Raw genomic sequence first — 18,182 nt, forward strand, 5'->3', positions numbered from 1 at the left:
GTAAAAAAAAAAAGATATAAATGTAACAGTTCAATAGGATTATATTACTGGGAATCATTTAATGTTTTCGTGCAGCTATGCAGTAATAGTGCAGTTCTGTTCCAGCTTAATCATTCATCAGCAGAAACTCTGAGGATGTTTTGTTTTTGATCTTTGGCAAATTTTTTTTTTTTGGAAAGCAGTTAATATTTATCCTTCTCCTCAGTGTCCCAGGGTTAACTAGTCTGGAGGAAGCTGCTACAAAGTGAAAACAAGGTTTTTTTTTTTCATTTTACTTTTTTTTTTTTTATAAATGAGCATTTCACTTCTGAAAAGAATCTTTGTGCAAAGATGAGTTTGCAGAGACAGCAAGCAATGTCCTAACTTGCTTTTTCTCTGTTTTAATGTGCCACGTTTACAGCCTGGCTTGAAAAAATGTTTTCAAAGCTATTGTATTTAATTATATATGACTAGAAGTTACAAAAAGTTGTTCTCCAGCTTCATAAACTAGGTGTGTGTGTGTGTTTTTGTTGTTGTTTTTTCAAATAGCATATGGTCCAAAATCTCTGTTTTTTTTTTTTTTTATATATCAAATCTGCTAAGTACCATCTTTGTTTTGTTTCTTTACAGTGGATTTTGCACATTTTCTGTATTCCCAATATCTGAGGGAACTAAAAATGGGATATGGGCCAGAACAACCTGACATTTGTTCTGGACCCAGGTCAGAGTGCAAACTATAAAAATCAATATCTAACAAGCTAAATGTTTTATAATTTAATCCTCAACACTAATCTGCTACAGGGGGACCAACATCAATGTTAGTTTATCCTCTTGAAATTGTCAACATATGAGTACATTTGATAAGCAAATATTGAAGAAGAAAAAATATTGAAGATGAACAAGCTGTAAAATAAAGGACTGGAACACAGGAAAAGTAAGATAACACACTAAAATGTAGTTTTATCTATATTTGCCACCGCATAGGCTGCATAATTAAACTACCAGCTGTATTCTCTTGCATAAGAACATAAAAGAACAGTATTTCTCAATTTAATCCTTTTCCAAATACATATTAAATTAAATTCCCAGTTATTTGTGTGTGTGCGTCTCTGAGTACTGCTGTGTGTGTGTGCACATGTGCACACTTGACCTCGGCAGAGGGCAGGGCCCAGGTGCGCTGATCCACACGCCACACTTCTGCCATGAAGAAAATGAGGATCTTAAGGACACTCCGCAAATATGACTGGAAATTACAGCCTTTTCCAGTTGAGCGACTGGACTCCAATCCAGTTTGTTCCACTGGAGTGAACATCTATCCGTCTGCATCAAATATTCAAAGAATGGCCTCTGTATTCGAGGAGAGACGACTGCTTCAGTTTTCTCTCCTCTCACTAATCTTCAGTGCTCTTTTATATATATATGTATTTTTTATCTCCTTTCGTCCTTTGAAGGCGGATGTGGTGAGCAGCCCATCAAGCGGAGGCCTGGTTTAGCAACAAGTGCAAAATAACAATTACCAAAACTTAGGAAGATTAAAACAAGAACTGCAGATCTATAAAAGTTGGAAAAATTGTGTCTCAGATCACGAGGCTTACGGTGAGCCAATGAATGCCCCCCACCACCTCCATCTCCATCTGACAGGACATGCCACGGAGAATCCATCCAACAACAAAGCCTCATTTCCTGCCTGCATTCTGAAGGACAAGAGCTGTCCACTTAGGGAAGACTGAAATTGGAAATCTCTTTTTCAAGAAGAAAGCATTCTGTATGAGAGAGTGAATGTGTGTCAAATGAGACAGGTGTGTGGGTACGTGTGTGTGTGTGTGTGTGTGTGGTTCTACTCCATGCGTTTGGGATGCATTTGTTTGCGAGCGCAGATGACAGGCAACAGATCAGGCAAAAACAGACGCGTTGTGACTAATGCCTGCACTGAGTGACTGACAGCCGTGAACATATCACTGCTTTTCATCTCCTGTATCTTTGCTGATAAATCTCCTCTGTCTCATCTTGAAAGTGGAAACACTGCTGAGTGCAGGATCTAAGAGCTGCAGCTTAAATCAATACTGGAGAATAGAGTGATTTCCTAGGTGTTGTGTGATGCAGCTCTCATTCAACGAGAACTAGCCTGTCCAGCCGATTATGCAGATGACAAGCCCCACTTTAGGCACGACATTAAAACTTGAACAAGTTGAAAAAAACTATTTGGGTTAATAAAAAGCCAACATGGTTCAATATTTGATCATTACAGGCTCCTTAAAGTCAACTATTGTGCTTTGCAAAATATGTTCACACTGAACTTTTTCATATTTTCTCACATTGTATCTACAACTTGTAATGTTCATGACAAGATTTTCTGTAACAGACAAAGCTGTACGCATCCTGATGTTGTGGAAAAATGTTCTCCAGTTAGACAAGATTAGAAACTAAACCTTTCTTGAAAGCAGCACAGAGTTGATTGGAAGGTGAATGTGGGAATATACATCCACTGACGCTTTTTAACCCTTCCAGACCAAACGCAGGGACGACGATCCAGCCAAATTTGCAGTATCTTAATTCCGCCACACTTTGCGCCGTCTGGAAAATTCCAGCGGTTTCTAAAAGGGCAGATGTTGACCTTTCCAGCCAATCTCAGGTTATTTCGGTAATTTCACCGCCGCCGTAGCAGGGAGTGAAATTAATAGACGGTAATTTGCGAAAATAACTTGCTAGATATTGAAAGTCCCAGTTGTTATGGATAAATGGGCAAATATATTTACTCACAGGACATTTATAATAAGCAAAAATATTCATTTGAAACTTAGGTTTTATAGGGTCAAACATTAATTTGTGAAAAAAAAAATAGAAAGGAAAAATGTCAGTTTCTCTCACTTCTCAATTATGCACTGTTTTCTTCTAAAGCCCATAAAATGCATAGAAGTCCAGAACTGAAATGTGACAAAAAGTGAAAACGTTGAAGCGGGATGAATAATTTTGCAAGGCAGAATAAGTAGAAATGTCTGAGTCGCACTCGGGCGTGTTATCCCCTTGACCTGCTATTCCGACCTCAACCTCTCAGTACCACCGATAAAGACCACAAGTACTTCCAGCCTCGCACTCCTTCCGCTTGACTGATGTGACACTCCGATTCTTAGAGTGATGCATCTCGCTGCTCTCACTCTTGCATTTGACAGCTTGCTCTGGGATTTTCCCCGTCCCTCTTTCCAGTCCCTCCGTGCACAAATAATACATGGGAACAATCGTATGTTAATGTGCAAGATGTCGGCCGTTGCTGCAAAGTCATCAAAGCAGACGTGCAGCTATGAGCTGACGGAAGTTAAGATGGGACAGCTGGATCCATCAGAATTGGTTTTAGTTAGTTAGGGCAGGAGGAAGCAAGCAGATTAGATGAAGATAGAGGAGAGGAAGTGAAAACAGGACGTTTTTTTTTCAGAACAGAAGGAATACTCATTCTTCTTTAAAATAGAACCCACTCATAAATTGGAGTTTTAATTAGCTGTGGTAATTACAGGTCAGTGCTTCTGTTCATCAATCTGCTCTGTGCAGTTTCTGTGAAACTGGCAGCAGTTGTTTTTCTTTTTCTGTGTCCCATGTTGTTTGTCTTTTGCATGCATATGCAAGCACACATGTAGAGGGTGTGGGTGTCACGACGAACACACCACAAGAAGACAACGAGTGGAGAGAAAGCCCAATTATACCACAGAAGCAAAATATATGATGGTAAAAGGGAAACCGCATCCAGGACATCTCTATAACGTGCTGCATGCGTTTGTGCTCCATGGCTATTACTGACTAAACCCTCATTACAGGAAGGAAAATCACACAAACAGGCCTGATGCTTTAGGTTGGCTTTTTTTCCCCCACTTTTATTTCACTCAGACCAGGCAGTGAAAAAGAAAACTTCCTCATGAATTAAGCCTTATTTTAACCTAAGAGAAATGTTAGCCTTGCTTAATGTTTGTCAAAGAAACCGTCGCAGTGCTTCAGTGAGAAGCATTGAAAATAAAAGTAAACTTCAGCGACAAAAGAAAGCCACCAAAGGTTCTAACATTTTTGTTATGTTTGTGTCTTTAGTGTGAGGCTTAAGAAGCAGAGCAGTGGGTTAAATTGTAAGTGGCAGCAACCGACTCAAAATGGAAAAAATGAGAATTCACAGAGTTCTGCTGCATCATCACCAGTTGTGCTACTTTTTCATAATATCATTAATTTAGATTTTAAACCAGCATGCCCAGGTAAATATAGCGATTCACAGTTTTGAGTGGAATTAGGAAACATTACTATTAGGTAATTAATGTGGCATTTAAGTTGTAATTGTGAAGCTTTTGTCGCAGTGTGCGCTTTACATGGCAAGTGAGAGCATGGCAAATTTACATGCTGGGTACATATTTGACTTATCAAACAGTCTGGCTTATCTTGGAATTAGATTATACATGATATAATTGAACTAGTTAGTTTGGCAGGGAAAATTGGAAAGTTATTTTTGAAGGACGTTGTGTATTTCAATAACACAGAAACACATGGCAAATAACAACAAATTAATTGGGATATTACAAAGATTTATGATCTGATAAAAGAGCTACTAAAAATTGTAGAAGAGCAGCATTCCTGTTTAGAAAGGATTGCTGACTTAGCAAGCTTACTTTAGTTAATGCTGCCAATGTGCACAGTTTCACAAAGAATAATAAGGGTAAATTTTTTTCATACATATTTGATGCAACCAATGGGCGCTGTGCTTTACATTAAATAAGATTTATTCAATCTCTGTAATCTAATAACATGCTGTGTTAATAGTAAACAATGTGAATTTTGCTCCTGTAATAAAGAAACATGTAAAGTATGGGAGCTTCTTTCTCATTTGGTGTTGAATAAAAAAAGAACAATAATAATTGTGAAGAAAGAAAGTATGTCTGAAAACTGTTAGCTGCACTAATAGGCTCTACTGATATTGTGCTCTGGACGTTTTCTTCTTTCCAGCCATTCTTGCTCTGCGTTTCTTAGTCCATCCCCCCTAAAGTCTGGGAGTACTTAATGATTCGAGAATGCCTGATTTAGACAGCAGAAATGCAGCAATTATGGGGATAAATAACACGAAAGCTAAACAAACATCAAGGGGGAGAGTCATGTGGTGGCAGAGTCTAAAAAAGCAGCTGGAAGCATCAGTTAATGGGGCTTTATCTGTCTCTTCACTGCAGCTTATGTGCATTCCTCTGTTGCTCACCAGGGACACAGCTATCATTCACTTGTTTTTCTCCTTCCATCTAGTCCTACTGAACTTTGTCCAAAATGTCTTTTTCTTCTCTATTAGTTAACTTTTCGTTTATTCCCTTCTTCCCTCTTCGACTCGCCCGTGTCAGTCTGTGTCGCCACAGCCTTTTGGCTCCTTTGCTTCTTGCTCGTTGCACAAGTGTTCACTGAGCGGTGCATCGGGTAAATTGGGTTGTGGACATGTGCTTGAGAAGAAAGGTCTAAAGAGAGAATAGAGGGGATTTAGATGATACGGAGGGCTGAGCAGTCAGTACAACAGAGATTAGGGCGGCCGTGTCAGAGACATGACAGTCTGCCAGCCTTCATGCTCGCAGTGATGAAACCTGGAGGAGGGGCAGGAGGAGGGTCCGTGTTTGTGTGCTCTAACCTGTGATGACAGATTGTATTGATGCAACTCTGACCCAACAGGAGGTCTCCCTCCTCTGCTCTGCGGTCGATCAACCATTTCTGAGACGGACCATTCCACACTTTTAACTGCCTCCTTCCTCTGGAGGAAAAAAAAAAAAACTCACAACAGGCTCCACAACCTCCAGTAGTAACACTAGAGGTCGAGTCTAATGGGCACAAAGTCTTATGGCTTTTTAAAGGGGAAGAAAGGCTTAAAGCCAAACTAGGGCTGGCTGATGACAGAATGGCCAACTATCTTTTATGTTCGTCCATCCATCCATTTTTCTAAGTCTACACTGGGTTGGATTGACATGGTTAATTTGTAACTAATAGTAAAGGTTGCTATGGGGACTTCGTCATGAAGGCACTTTTTGCTGAGGTCCTCTAAAACAAAGTTTTGGGGTTTTTCTCTTACAATATGGATCCTATCAAGATGAGCCTGGTTTGACACAGATCAGGGTTTTTAAAGATTTTTTAAATGTTGCTGCAGAGGTTCCTCCATCTTTTCCCCAGTGTTAGTATTTATTTAAATGTTTTCACGTAATATATTTAGAATTTTCACACAATATATTTATAATTGAACTTTTTTTTGTGGTGGTTATTCCATTAGGTTGTTTACTATTATGGGTGAACAAATTTAGGAAACACCTTATGTTTATTTGACTATTTATTTAACTACTTTGTTTTGTTGAGAGAGGACTGGTTGAAAGGCAAACCAGGAAGTGGAACAAACCACCAGGCTGCTGGAAGCAGAGGGGACTTGACACTGAAGAATCTGCCTCTCTCTCTAAAACTGCTAAAACATTTTTGGTATTAGGTTGTTTTTTTGTGTTTTTTTTTACAGTTGTGTTCTAGTCAAAATGTTTTGGTTTGAATTAGTTGTTTATGTTTATGCATTGTTTGTCTTTGTCTTCTAGCCTTTGTGTATGAATTCCCCTGTGTGTTCATTGTGTGAGGTCAGTTTTTGTTTGCTATCCTGTGTTAGGTATGCCTTAGTTGATTTCTTTTGGGCCCATTTTGCTATATTTTTGAGATTTGTCGTTGAAAGCATTTTGTTAAGATTTATTTTGAAAAATAAATAGAAGATATATTTTTATCTTCTTTGTCCTTGTGCCTTACTGGTTGGACCGTAACAGTTGCATTGACTGAAGATTTTGGGCAAGTTTAGGTGATGACATACATCATCTAAACTTGACATCCAGATGTATGTATACAAACATACATCTGCTTTACTTGAAAGGAATGACTTTTCTTTCTCAAGTCTTAAGACTGGCTAAGAGAAAGGGATTTTTCCCTTTACAATTTATGAATTCCTGGACACCAGTGAACTTAAAAATTACATTACATTTTTCTGTTCATTTAATGGAAATGCTGATAAGGGTGGTATTTGTTGCTTCCATAATTGTACAACATTTTTCCTGCAATCAGGTGTTCTTTTGACCTCATACAGAACTGACTTTGTAACAAGAAGATGATTCCTGTTTTGCAAAGCGTTGTTGTAAAATCACCAGGAAATCCTGCAGCTTGGAGAAAGAGCTTTGAGTCTCACTCCCAGACTGCCATTTTCACTCCGCAATCCAGTTAAACTATTAAGAAGTCTCTTGAATGTTTTGCTGTGATTTTTCTTAAATATCTACATTTTCCCTGAAGTTTACCTTTTGCATCCTCTTCCCTGTTTACCATGGATGCCAAAAAGGTGAGAAGATGCTGCAGAATTGACTGGAGAGATGGAAGAAAGGCAATTTTCACAGCAGTGCAATAAGAACATACAAACAACACAATTCCACTGCTCCACCAAAAGCCAAAAATAAGATTCATAAAGCACAAAATTGTTACCTTCCTTCTCCTACATTAGAAATAAAGAAAATCAAAAATGTAAATAAATACATTTTTGATTTTCTTTATTTCTAATTTAATTTTTTATTTTTTTTTTTGCCTTTTATTGTATAAAATCAGATATGTTTTTAAAAAATTTATTTTTTATTTGTTCCTCTTTGCAAATCTAGTTTAGCTGCATATGTATGGTGGATGTTGCTAAAACAATGTTGATGAAAATGTTAGTTGTTTTCGATATTTAGATGTTTTTAAACCAGTAGTTCAATTTCAGCGTAAAAACTGTGAATGTCATTTAAGTAGCTTGAAATTCTTTATAGGTTTCAGTATGATTATAGAGAAAGCCCCCTGGCATTTCAGCTGTTTTGAAATGTTTGCCTAATAAAGGGCTTTAGATGATAAAAATGCATTAAACTTATGCAGCAATTTTAACAGTGTGTGGAATATTTATTTGTTTACTTTCAAAATAAATAAATAAAAAACAAATAAAATAATAAGATTATGCTTCAGGTTTTTAGCTAGTTACTTTCTAAAACACATTATTAGTGAGTATCTTATTGGTAGCCTGGGCAAAAGAAGAGTCTCCAAACTATGAGTGACCAAGCGCAGGGTGGGAGTGGATACAAAGAAGAGATCAACGATCAGCTCCACGCCTTATTGGCTTAAACTGAGGTCTTTATCACCACGTCCTCCTCCTACTTCCTCCCCTCGCCTCAACTCGTAAATTCAGAGCAGCTAATTGGACATGACTGCGTTTATGTTCCAGGTTCATAAATTTCTTTCTCTGAAGGGAGAAGATCGATTTTCCTCGAGCGCAGCCGTCCGTGGCCGAACAGGGGCCTCTTCAAACGTTCGCTCACCTCTCTACCACGCCTCGTGTCTTTTTCTTTCTCTCACCACCATCCATCCTCTCATCTGCGTTTCCCCTCTCTCTCTCTCAAGATCAAACAGATAATCTATAACTGACCTGCTCTGCAGGAGTGTGGGGAGCAGGGATTGCAGTGCACTGCTTTCCAATACTTTTCTCACCATCTTGTCAGCTCATTCAAGACTTTCACATTACCTAAAAACCAAATCAAAGATATTTGCAGCTCTATATCAGCTGTTTTTTAATGCCACCACCAACAACAACAACACACATTCCTTGGATAAATTCCCATTTCTTCATTTTTAAAAACATTGCTATGGAGTGGAGAAAGTTGCAGGCCAATCAGAGTTTGAGATGCCCAATTCAATACTGCAATTGCAACGTTTAAAAGCCAAACTCAAATTTATAAAAAAAAATATGTTAAGATAAAGGTTGCTTCCTTCTACATGTGAAAACGGGGTAATCTGAGCCAGTTTGTGATTTAAAAATGGGAAAATTAGTTTATAATTTTGTAGGCAGACATCTCTCAAAATACTTTTTGAAAAAGGTTTTAAACATTGTGTAATTTGATGCAGTTTTAATATACACCAGTCTGTCCTTCACTGCAGACTGCTTAAATACCTCCTGAACAACAATTGGGCCACAATAAAATTCATTTCACAGCTAAAAGGTAATTACATAGATAATATGCAACATTTTAACACTTCAGAATAATTGTGCTATTTGCTACAAAACAACACAACTTTAAAGCAACTAAAAGTTGCTTTCAGAAATGCTTGAAAAGAATATTATTCCTAGAATATTTCAGAATATTAAAAGCTGACATGTTTGATCCAAGAGTAAGGGAAGAAAATAAATCATTTTTGTACAATGAAAGCTACCGAGAAATAATACCAAAGTTTTAAGTTTATGTTACCATGGTAACATAAACGTCTCCACTGTCTTTGTTGTCTGGACAGGTATGACATTATGCTATCCAGGGATTCTGGTAAAACAGCCTTTTCTACTTCATTGCTGGATTAAATGATTTCCGATTATCTCTTACAGTTACGTTAAAGATTTTTGAAGTATTTGCTGCAAAGTCAAGTTAACACTAGCTTACTCCTTCTCTGTTTTGAAATGACACTTTAATAGTTTGTCTCACATCATTTTACCATTCTGTTTTAATGCATTGTGTAGAGTCACAACCTGCAGCAAAAAACATATGTCTTCTGTGCTTCGTAAACTTAAGCTTCGCTTTGAACATAGACAATCTTAGTAATTAGAGTACAAACACACACCAAGAATTGCAGCATGCAATGCAATGTGGTCATAATTTCTCAGTGAATACTTGTTGCTCGGTTTTTAACCCATACAGTTTAGATCAGTTAAAAATACATCCTTACAAGGTGTGCTTTAATTGAGTCACCCACAAAGCCGCTGCACCACTGGCTAAAACTATGATCCGAAAAAAAGAACAACACAAATAGCCTAATGACTGTATGCTATTTGAGAACATAGCAGTATGGCCATGGTAGAAACACTAGCTAAATGAACTACTCAGTTTCTTGAACAAATGCGGATCTAGTTTACAACGTATCACTCCTGACACCATTACTGACAAAAGAGTAGATAAAATAACAGCGGTATTTCGTTGTTTATGGATGCATCATAAAACACTAGCACTGTTTAACTTCATACAGTGATAATCTTTACTGCATCTGACCAAACAGAAAGTAAACAGAGAGTGAGTTAACAAAGCCCCTTCACAAGCCTCACTGTACTCTCTGGATCACATTGTCTGATCACAGCTTTCCCTCTGATGCTGTTTCTCTTCCTCCCTGGCTCACTAGAAGCTTTAGTTCTGTTGTTGGTTTCACCAAGAGAGAAATACATTACTAAAGCTGATAGTACTGTGGCGTTGCGCAGTAAAAATACCCATTACCTACTGGTTTTTAAAAAACAAACAAACAAACAAAAAAACCCTCTTTTGCTCTGTATTCTGCTGTGGAGCAATAGATTTCAAAGCGAGATGCTGTCTGTTCCATTTTCGGCCTGAAAGCCCCGACGCAAGGTTAACCGCCTCGTTATTAAGACTACACTGGGACCCAAACCCAGAATGAAAAGTGATTGGAGCATCTGTTGATTTTGCATACAAGCTGCTCCAGGATACTCCTAACTAAATAACTCTGAATCTGGTCAGAGCTTATTGTCGGCATTCAAAAAACCCCACTTTTTTGTTTTCGTATATTGTTGCAACTCGTGCAAGCAAAATATGATTTGATTTTGCTTTACAGTCTCCTCTTAATGATTATTCTTTAGTTATTGCATTGCATTACAACTCTCTAGCAGTAGGGGGCCCTGCAACCACTGAACCTCTCTTCCTCTGACTTTATGTAGGACTATCTACAAACATAAAAAAAAAAAAAACATGCCCCAAAGAACTATGTGTCTCCTATTGCTTTGAATACAACAGACACACAAAAACTCAGTGCTTCTACTTGTTAAATATATTTAATGTCAAGAGGTTACTGGATGTTTTTGGCCCTGGATAAAACATCGAGAGGTCCGTCAAGCAAAAAGACGTCCTAAATTATTCAGAGAGGAGGGATGACCTTGACTGTCTTTGCTATCCACACCTTGCGTGTCTTTGTAGTCAGTGTGTGCAGTGCTGATGCTGGACGGCGAATGTGTGAACTCCCTGGTGTGTTTTTGGGATAATTCTTTATTTTAGCACAGCATGCTCTCAGTAAGAAAGTGCCTCAGTCTGTGACCGTGCACTTTAATGTGGGATAGACGGAGGGGCGGAGAGAGACTTTTGTGGGACTAAGCTCACAAGTAAATTATTTACACAGCATAAAATAAATGGCTATTGCGTGTCGGGCTGGTGCTCCGACCGGAGAGCGGCTCTGTGATTGGCTGTGTTGGGTCACGTAAAGAGCAGCAGGCAAACTGGGCCTTGCTTTGAGGTACCCGGCTCTCTGAAGTATGCAGTGTATGCACAAGACCAAACAGGTAAATAATGGAGCCGGGGCACGTCCTGTTCCCCCATCCGGACCTCAGAGGACTACTCTCATGATTGCAGCAGAGCCTGCTGAGAGTGAGAGAGCTATATATTGAAGCAGTTCAGGTGTGGGTTACATGCCAGCTGTGTGCTGTTTTTGCTGGCCTTTCAAACTACAGGGGGAAGTAATATGTTGCTCTCAGGGAGTAGGATTTTGTGTTTTTGATCACACCTCATGTATATGAGTGTAGGACTGTTACTTAAACGCCCAATATAAGCGTTCTTCTATAAGATGCACTAGTGATACCAAGCCACCCAGGCATGCATTTGAATTAAGTAGGGATCTTGCATAATACTCTGCCCATAACAATGCAATGTGTGCATGAAATCAAACCTTTACACTTATTTCTCTTACTTTGGAACTGAGGAATTAGTAGATACTTTTGGTCCTTTTCACTGTCACCTAAAACAAGATGCTCTCAAACTGGGCCTTGCTTTGAAGTATTCAGTGAATGCACAAGACCAAGCAGGTAAATAATACTGGGGATGTCCTAATCAAATTCCAAATTGCCATCTCTGACAAAAATCAACCCTTTAAACCTATTGTTGTTGCTGTAGTATGTGTGATTCAGTCAGCTAAACCCTTAGCGAGCAGTGCAGCTGCATTTTACTCAGCCATTTGCAACGATTAGTCTACTTCCATGAGCACATTTGGTTAAACTGAATCATAGACTCTATACTGTAGACACACATTTTTTTCCTGATCTAACAAATCTGTGTTTTTCCTACAGCAGTGGTTTCCAAAGTCAGTCCTCAAGGGCCGCTATCCTTCATGTTTTTGTTTTGTCCCTGATGGTAACTACCTCCTCAGCATGTCAATGTTCTGCAGAGGCCCGCTAACAAGCCATCATTTGATCCAAGGCTGTTAAACCAGGGAGAGAACAAAAACATGCAGGATGCCGGCCCTTGAGGAATGACATTAGACACTGTAGCCCTAAAGGTTTTAATGTTTTTTAGTCATAATGAAAGAGAGGTTGCATTGTCTGCTATTGTTCTCCATGTCCATGTCATGTGGTATATTTTGTGGGTTGTTTCGATATCCACGAAAGAGAGATAAGCAGCCGTACCATCAGTTTGGATTAGATTTCAATCTAAAACATAAAGTTTAGGATGCAAGAGAACTTTTTTTGGTCTGTGTGCAGAGCTGGAACCACGTTGATATATGTTATCAGTCAAACTATCAAGGAGTCATATTAAAACAAAGAGTAAACACACAAGTCTTAGTCTGCGGTTTCAGAAAAGCTCTTTGGATGAAAACATTCAGCTGGAGCAAGTTCAATTCAATTTAATTAATTTTAATTTTATTTAGATAACGCTAATGCACAATACATTATCTCAAGGCACTTTACCAAAAATAGTAAAGTAACACTTTACCATATCAGTCCCTTCAATTCAGTCATTCATACATTCTGATTGATCCTAGTTATCAAATTCAGTTTTATTATTCAAACATTTTTTATTCAAGGATATCTAGCTGACTGCGTAAAGTCCATGACTCAAGGCATCATCTCCCCCTGGAGAAGAATATAGCGACAGTAAACACTTGATTGCATTTGTTGTTGATTTTACAGCAACCACTCACACTAATCATGCATATTGGGACAGTGGAGAGGAAAAACCTAATCAATGTTCGGTTATTCCACCAAATATTGATTTGTGAACTCTTCCTGAGTTAAAATATTAGTATTGTTGTTTCTAAATAAACATGAACTTCTTTTCTTTGCATTATTTGAGGTCTGAAAGCATCTTTTTTGCTATTTTGACCATATCTAATTTTCTGCAAATAAATACTAAAATTTGGGCTTGGAATTTCAGACATGTTGTCAGTGGTCCATAGAATGAAAGAACAATGTTCGTTTTACTCAAACATATACCTATAGAAAGTAAAATCAGAGAAACTTGTCATTTTAAACGATCTCTTAACTTTTCCAGAGCTGTAGATTGTTTTGCTTGTATTTTCAATAGGCACTAAGTTGTAACAACAGTGCCAAACAGATATAGGATTGCATAAGTGTAACTTAATTTTACTATTTTTAGAATCACGTATATCACCAAGGTCCCCTGACTGCCAGATTCATCTCCTTTTACATATAAAATACACAATGAGGACATTTTAAGGTTGAAAACGTCCAATGAAAGGATCTGACTCTCTCTTCTGGCCGCTTTTGTTCACATTTAGGCTACAGGGGGATGTGGGACGCTGCGTGAAAGCACCATATCAGCAATTCCACCCCATGATGCTAATGAAAAGTTGTACTTAAAATATATTTTTGCTGAAATGTATCACCCATTAACGGAGGCACCTCCAGAAGGAAATGGCCACTGTGAAGGCTCACCCTGCTGGGGGGCGGTGGGGTGATAATTATAGACCCGGCATGAATTGCAATAGTGTTGCAAGGGGAATAATGACACAGGCTACGGACACCGTCTCGCCGAGGCAGACACGTCAATGCATTTTAACGCCGCTTCCACTAAAGAGGATCCCAGCCTCGGTCCATCCTCCCCTAAAAGTCCTGAAATCACCATAAAAACTGTGCTTGATATTAGAATGTTACCTCCCTGCAGACTCCTTACTGCTGCTGAATTTGTTTTAATGAACACTCTCACAAAGAGTAACACCTGGGGTGAGAGGAAATTGGGTGTGAGATGGAGAACGAGGGAGGCTGAGGGGGCTTGGGGGGGTGTTGTTATATGTTTTCTTATTTAAGATATGAACACGGAGAAAGTAGTAATGGGAGACGGGAGGCAAAGGGAGGAATAAAAAAAGTGATGAAGAGGCAGAAACTTTGAGACGGGATGGGGTTTGCTGGGAGAGCCTTCCTGTTCTCTGTTGCCCCTGAAGGGTGATACAACAGTTTGTGGGCTGTCTTTATAAACTTCTTGTTTAAGTATTAGAATGAAAGGAGATGAAAAGAAAAGCAACAATTTTAGATGAGAATCAAAGTCCTTGCAGGATCTCTTTGTCTTTTTCTCTGATGTCTGTTTCCCCATCATAAAAAATTAACCAATGCACTTTTGAACCTCTAATGTGTCATGGAGTATTTTTTTATAGCTTATTAATATTTAAAGACACAAGCACACCTGGACCTGTTGGCCTTGACAGTGCAATACTTTTAGTGATTGCCATCTTTGCAGTCTGCCTCGTTTTAACGACTAAACCATTTTTGTGTGAAATCTTCTGGAATACCCTAAAATGTACAGCGAAATGCATACTGACAAAAAAATAAACCACACACACACACACACACTCCCACACACGCATACAATAGTGTTCATGGCTCTTTTACACCCATTGTTGAAATTACAGTTTAATTCCCGAGAAACGGCGAGAGGGGGAGGATGCCTGGGGTGGAGGAACCGACTTGGGATCATTCAGAGGACAAGGGTTAATATAATTATCCTACCAAAACCTTGAGACTGAGAGAACATCATTAGTCATAGCGGGTGAAAAGCTACATGAGCTGCAGGGCCAGGGGAGAGGCGAAGAAAGGAGGAGGGAAGAACAGAGGAGGGGAAGGCAAAAAGGAGAGCATCAAAACCCACTTGTGCACTTAGCAAGACAATTAGCACAAGGACTAAAACTTGAGGGTCTTAGCTGAGGAAGGGGAAAAAAATAAAAAAGCAAGGACTGTGTTTAGCTTCACTATGAAGGGTAACAGAAACATGCACCCTATTTAGTAATTGTGATATTTTCCTGGAACTTCGACACTGGTTTTGTTTATGTTCTAAAAGTTTGTTTGCTGTCTTCAGAGGCCAGTGTGCTATGTAATTTTACATTTGATGAAATCGCCTCTGTTTTTTTTTTAAATTATTATTAGAAAGTTACAGAAGGAAAATTTCCTCTTATTATTTCTACGCCTTAAATAAAGTCGATGTTATGAGAATCACAACTTGTCGTAAATGATTTGAAACTGTGAATAAATACAAAAAATGACTACGCTTTACTATTTTTGTTGTACTCCCTCCACATTGGCATCCTAGACAGCTGTAACAACTTAATGGCAAATAAAAAAAAGACATGCATATTTATAAAAAAGGTGTTTTTTGCAAAAAGTAGTGGCGGTTAATGTCCCACCAAAAATCAGCCAAACCTACATCTAAAAAATACTGATATGATACTAACTGGGATAAAGACTGCTCTTTTTGACACTAATATTTCACATATTGATTTCACACTTGTCTTTTGAAGAAACTATTATCACTGTAGAGCATAAGTATCCTGCCTCACTCCTAATGCCAAAAAGAATTGAGAATGCCATTTTTTTACAAACAGAAGCAAGGTTTATAAATATTTTAACTAATCAATGTTGAGTAGAGGTTTAAATATCTACAGAAATGTCTATTTCTGTGGATATTTACTTCAAAATATACATAGAATTTGTATATTCACAGTTCTGTACATGCTTTGATCAAGAGAAGAAAATCATTTGCTTTTTCGTCATTCAGCAATAAACGAAGAATTTTTCAAATTTGTGAAAATATTTGGATTTTGTTATTTTTTAGAGTGGCTATAGGGAAAAAAAACTGTCTGGAGCTTTAGTTCGATAATTTCTCCAACAATAAGACCACCTTAAAATGATCAAGGCTTTTATTTAGGACTTTTTGAGTCAGACTATTGTAATATTTGTGAATAAAACCAAATTAACATAATTTTCAAGATGTTTAGATAGGAAATCTACTGCCTTATCTGTCACTGAATTCACCTTAAAAGTTCAGTTGTTGGAATAGCGCCTCCCATTGGAGGGAGGATATTTATACAGAGACATATTTCACTCATGGCAAAGCAATTGGTGTATAGGAATTGGTTTTTCATTATATATATATTTTTTACTTGTGTTAGTCTATAAATATAAGAATTTTGCTCAAGTAAAATCATGTCTAGTATTTTTACTTAAATGACTCTTACACCGATCTCTATCTACTTATTCTTACGATATCAAGGAATTCACCTCTCACCTGTAGTTTTTATATTCCGTTTCTGCTTGCAGTTCATTTTACATTTGATTAAACAACAGACTAAATCTGCTGATGTGGCATACATGAGTGTAACTCCAAAAACTGAAAACATAAGGATGAAATGTCACATGAAGCTAAACTTTTTAGGCAACCTTCACTGACAGCCGGAAGCGCTGAAACTCAACGAGAGCCACGGTTCCTAACTATTCACAAATAAGCTATTAGCGAAGAGGCGATGTGTAAACGACATCCCCTGAAGGTTGGCTGACTTAGGAGGCTGCTGTCTGTCATCTCCCCAAGGTCCATGATGGGACCAGATTTTGGTGAAAAGAGAAAGTCTCAGACATCAACCACAGAGCGCTGACGGTATGAGACAGAACGCATCTCATTAAAACACATGAGCATTTTCTCACTGTGGCACATTCAGGCCCCAGCTAAAGAGTTGTTTATCCGTACCCATCAACACAGCTGCAATGACAGAGACACTTCAGCAGTAAAGATGGCAGTGTGTTTTTGATCACACCATGCCTGTAATAATGCTATGCTAATTAATGTAGCTGACTGAGAACAAGCTATCTCTTCAAGGACACCCTCCCTGAACCTCATGTTCTCCCACTTACAATTCCCAGCGCGCTTTTCAGCTTTAGAGCACGCTTATGGTATCAAGAGATCCCTCCCCCCCCCCTCACCAGATGTAAGGTAAGACACAGTACAAGTGCTTTTATTCCTTTTCTGTGTTTGTGTTTTTAAAAGGATGTTTATGGGTATGACGCAGGAGGGAAGATGGAAGAGGAGAAGAGAAATCTCTTGAAGGGGAGTGGGTAAGCAAAAAATAAATAAAAAATGTCATCTACGAGACAAAAGGAATGAAAGGAAAACAGGCAAAAATTGCTGACTATAACTTTCTTCCTTTCTGAGAGGAAATAAACTGTGATTATCAAATCAGTAACAACCGTCGTGTCATAAATCATTGCATATGAAAGAAACAATGACACATCCCTCATTGCATTTCCACAGCTTTCTGCGTGCCTTTCTTTTCCGGGGACTGCTCATGAATGATTTAAAAAGTGATCTGTTTCCAAGGCTTCGGCTGCCTCAAAGGGAGATAGCTCAGGAGGGAGGAGCCTGAGTGAGGAGGGAGGAGCCAAAAGTAAAGATGTCCTGTGTAGAAGTCAGCATATAAAGTATTTATTTACACTGGAGCTAGCAAAAATATTTATGAACAATTAACTTTTTTTTTTTTACCATCACAAGCTTCAATGTATTTTTCAGTTTTATGAGATGGATTATCATAAAGCAGCGTGAAATAGAAAGGAATCCAGTTAAATTATACATTGTTTTAAGAATAAAAATCAAAAAGTATTGATGTGCATTTTCTATTCTGCTCACCTGAGTCAATGCTTTCTCGAACTGTCGTTTGTTGCAGTTTCAAGGTTTTATTCCTCCAATGCTGTTGCCCTTTTAGAGACGAATATTTGTTTTTCTGTAGAATAACTAATAATGAAGAGAGTTCTGTGCAAAGGAATTATCAGGTTTTGTGACAGATTGTCAATTTGGTAGCAAAATTTAAGTGAGAACTTTGTTGATTTCGTTGTAACAAAGTGACCTACCTCAAATCTGTTGCAGCCACAGACAGCCTTTCGTTCATGGTTGCCCTGTATTTTTCTCCTTACATATTTTTACCACCTTACATGGTGGTTGGCAGCATCATGCCCACTAACAAGCCAGGTTGATGCATTGTTAGATTTTCACCTCATTGAGTTGTGATGCATTTAAGGAGTCTGAAGTACATGACCAGAGCACATTCTTCCACATGTTTGCTGTCTCCCATGTTTTGCGTCTCACAGACTTTAT

At 38.3% G+C, this 18,182-nt stretch overlaps 1 protein-coding gene across 1 annotated transcript in view; it reads right to left on the reverse strand.

Moving 5' to 3' along the window:
• The window catches only part of ntng2b (netrin g2b), a 97,485-nt gene that overhangs the window by 53,546 nt on the left and 25,757 nt on the right, over positions 1 to 18,182 (reverse strand). The window lies entirely within an intron of this gene.

Source organism: Gambusia affinis, linkage group LG17 (genome assembly GCF_019740435.1).
Source record: "Gambusia affinis linkage group LG17, SWU_Gaff_1.0, whole genome shotgun sequence".
NCBI lineage: Eukaryota > Metazoa > Chordata > Actinopteri > Cyprinodontiformes > Poeciliidae > Gambusia > Gambusia affinis.